Source organism: Nycticebus coucang, chromosome 18, assembly GCF_027406575.1.
Source record: "Nycticebus coucang isolate mNycCou1 chromosome 18, mNycCou1.pri, whole genome shotgun sequence".
In the NCBI taxonomy this organism is placed as follows: Eukaryota; Metazoa; Chordata; class Mammalia; order Primates; family Lorisidae; genus Nycticebus; species Nycticebus coucang.
Genome location: NC_069797.1, coordinates 43,768,615 through 43,771,841, shown reverse-complemented (window position 1 = coordinate 43,771,841; position 3,227 = coordinate 43,768,615). Strand labels below are relative to the sequence as shown.

General features: G+C 36.8%; 1 non-coding gene across 1 annotated transcript; it reads left to right on the top strand.

Annotated features, from left to right (window-relative positions):
- The first annotated feature begins 2,780 nt into the window (after window positions 1-2,780).
- Window positions 2,781-2,944, top strand: LOC128571404 (U1 spliceosomal RNA). The gene has a single exon (XR_008375823.1). It is a non-coding gene; the product is annotated as a U1 spliceosomal RNA (small nuclear RNA).
- The last annotated feature ends 283 nt before the right edge of the window (window positions 2,945-3,227 follow it).

The window sequence follows — 3,227 nt, the reverse complement described above, 5'->3', positions numbered from 1 at the left end:
GTCTCAAGTAGGCCCCTTAGCTACCTCTCTGTCTGGTGATGTCATAAAGGAAGGAGCTGTACATCCTGCTTTATAGCCACTTTGGATTCTTCAGAGAATCCCAAGCATTATTGAAAGGAAACTGGATTTGTCTTTGGAGTTAACATCACCAAGCCTTTGGCCAAGATCTTAACAAAACCTGGATTTCCTTATATGTAGGGAAGGTTTCAGATCCTCCTCTCCCCAGACTCTTAACAAATTCTCAAGAGAACAAATTCTCTTTCCGAAAAGAAATAAGGCAAAAGATCCTGTGACGGCAAGCTACTGAAACCAATCAAGCTGTGTTAACCCCAGTTTTAATAAGGTACAAGGTACAAAGTTGCCCCAGTTTTGTTAAAAAATACATTGTTTAAAAGTCAAAAAACAGCTCTAACCTTTTCTAGTTTTCATGAATGCTTTGGTTGACCCTGGGGTAAGAATCTAGGATGCTCAAATCATAAAGTCTCATGATGTTAGTTCAAGAGAGTGTAGTATTTTAGAAGGAATTTGGAGTTAAAACCATTGATTTCAATCATGAACAATTATTTGTACACTTTGGACAAGTTACCTGACTTGCACCATTGCCAGGTACATATATATATGGGTGTCACACAATAAATTAGTGTCCTTTCTCATGATCCTCTGCTGTTAGCTATCTAGTCAGCTCCACTCTGGTTCTCTCTTGATTTGAAAGAGTGACTTTCTAATTCAGATAATCATTTTGGATGGAAAACTCTGTTATCTTTATCTCCTTTTCACATGCTTTCTCTTTCTCTCTCTCAGACACAGACCTCCCATCTCCAAACACATGATTATTAGCCCTAAAGCGTTGAGGGTATAGGATGGCTGGCTTCATTTTTCTATAGTTTACATTGACCATTCTTCTCTATTTTTATCTTTTAATTTCATATGACTTTTTAACATTTCAAATTAATATTAGATTACATTTTACATTTGTAAGGTAAAGTTCAAGTTGTAGTTGTTTCCTTCACCTAGGAAGGTGTACCACATCCCCATGCATTATTCCCTTTGGGTGGGAACTTGCTGAGTCTCTTCACCCTCCCCACTTCTTGAATTTAACTGAGTTTTTCTACCCAGTGAACATGTAGTTTTTAATCTACTAATTCCGATTTAGTATTGAGCACATGCGATACTTGTTTTTCCATTACTGTGGTACTTATGTGTTCTCCAAATTCATCTCGGTTGCTATAAAAGATACCAAATATCCATCCTTTTAATGGCTGAATAGTATTTCATGGTATACATATGCCACAGTTTAATTCATTCATATGTTAAAGGACATTTGGGTTGTTTTCACATCTTTACAATTGTGAATTGGGCTGCTATAAACATTCAAGTGCAAATGTTCTTGTGGTAAAATGACTTTTTTCTTTTGGGTAGATACCTAGAAATGGGAGTGCAGGATCAAATGGAAGGTTTACTTTTAGTTCTTTGAGGATTCTCCATAGTTCTTTCCATAGAGGCTGTACTAATTTGTCTTCCTACCAAGAGTGCTTGAATGTTCCCCTTTCTGCACCCACGCCAGCATCTCTTGCTTTGGGACCTTGTGATGTGGGCCACTCTCACTGGGGTTAGGTGATTATCTCAAAGTGGTTTTGATTTGCATTTCTCTGATAATTAGGAACAAGCATTTTTCATGTGTTTTTTGGCCATTTGTCTGTCCTCATGAGAAAAGATTCTGTTTACTTCTCTTGCTCAGTTTTTAAATGGAGTTGTTTGCTCTTTTTAATTTGGTTGAGTTCTTTGTAGATTCTGGCAATTAGCCCTTTGTAGGATTCATGGCATGCAAATATCTTCTTCCACTCTGAATGTTTTCTTTTTGCTATGTTGATTGTGTGTGCCCTTAGCTGTGCAGAAACTTTTTAACTTGATCAGGTCACATATATTTTTGCGTTGTTGCAATTGCTAGCGGGTCTTCTTCACAAATTCTTTCCAGAGGCCGACTTTATTAATTTCGTGTTTTAGATTTAACTCTTATCCATCATGAGTTAATTTTCGTAAGTGGTGAAAGGATAGGGTCTATGCTGTCTTTTACATGTGATTAACCAATTCTCCTAGCACCATTAAACATGGATTCTTTTCCCCACTGTATGCTTTTGTTTCTTTTATCAAAGATCAGATGGCAATATGAAGCTGGTTTCATCTCTAGGTTCTCTATTCTGTTCCACAGAGCTATGTCTCGCTTTTTATGTCAGTACCATGTTGTTTTGATCACTAAGGCTTTGTAGTATAACCTGAAGTTGGGTAACATGATGCCTCCAGATGTGTTCTTATTTTGTGGAATTGCATTGGCTATTTGGAGTATTTTTCTGGTTCCATATGAAACATAGAACTGTTTTTTCAAAATCTTCAAGGTACAACATTAAAATTTTAATGGAGATTGCATTAGATCTATAGATTACTTTGGGTAGTATAGACATTTTAACAATGTTGAGCGTGGTATGTTTTCCATCTGTTAACAACCTCTGCTATTTCTTTTTTCAGTGTTTCATATTTCTCTGTAGAGATCCTTTGCATCCTTTGTTAAGTATATCCCAAGGTATTTCATTTTCTTTGATGCTACTGTGAAAGGTATTATTTCTTTGATTTTATTTTCAGCTTGCCTATTATTGGTGTATATGAAGGCTACTGATTTGTGAACACTAATTTTATATCCTGAGATGTTACTGTATTTCTTGATGACTTCCCAGAGTCTTAATGGTTGAGTCCTTGGGATTTTCTAAGTATAAGACCATATCATCATATTTACCTGGCAGGGGAGATACCATGATCACGAAGGTGGTTTTCCCAGGGCGAGGCTTATCCATTACACTCTGGATGTGCTAACCCCTGCAATTTCCCCAAATGTGGGAAATTAGACTACATAATTTGTGGTAGTGGGGGACTGCATTCGCACTCTCCCCTAAAAAAAAAAAGATCATATAATCAGCAAAGAGTGATAGTTTTACCTCTTCTGTCCCTATTTGGATACCCTTGATATCCTTCTCTTGACTGATCACATTGGCTAGAACTTCCAGCACTATGCTAAATAGTGGGCATCCTTATTTGGTTCCAGTTCTAAAAGGATAAATGCTTTCAGTTTTTCTCTATTCAATATGATAACGGCTGTGGGTTTGTCCTACTTCTATCAGTTTAACAAATGTCCTAGCTATTCTTATTTTCTTAAGTGTTCTTTTAATCAACCAGCC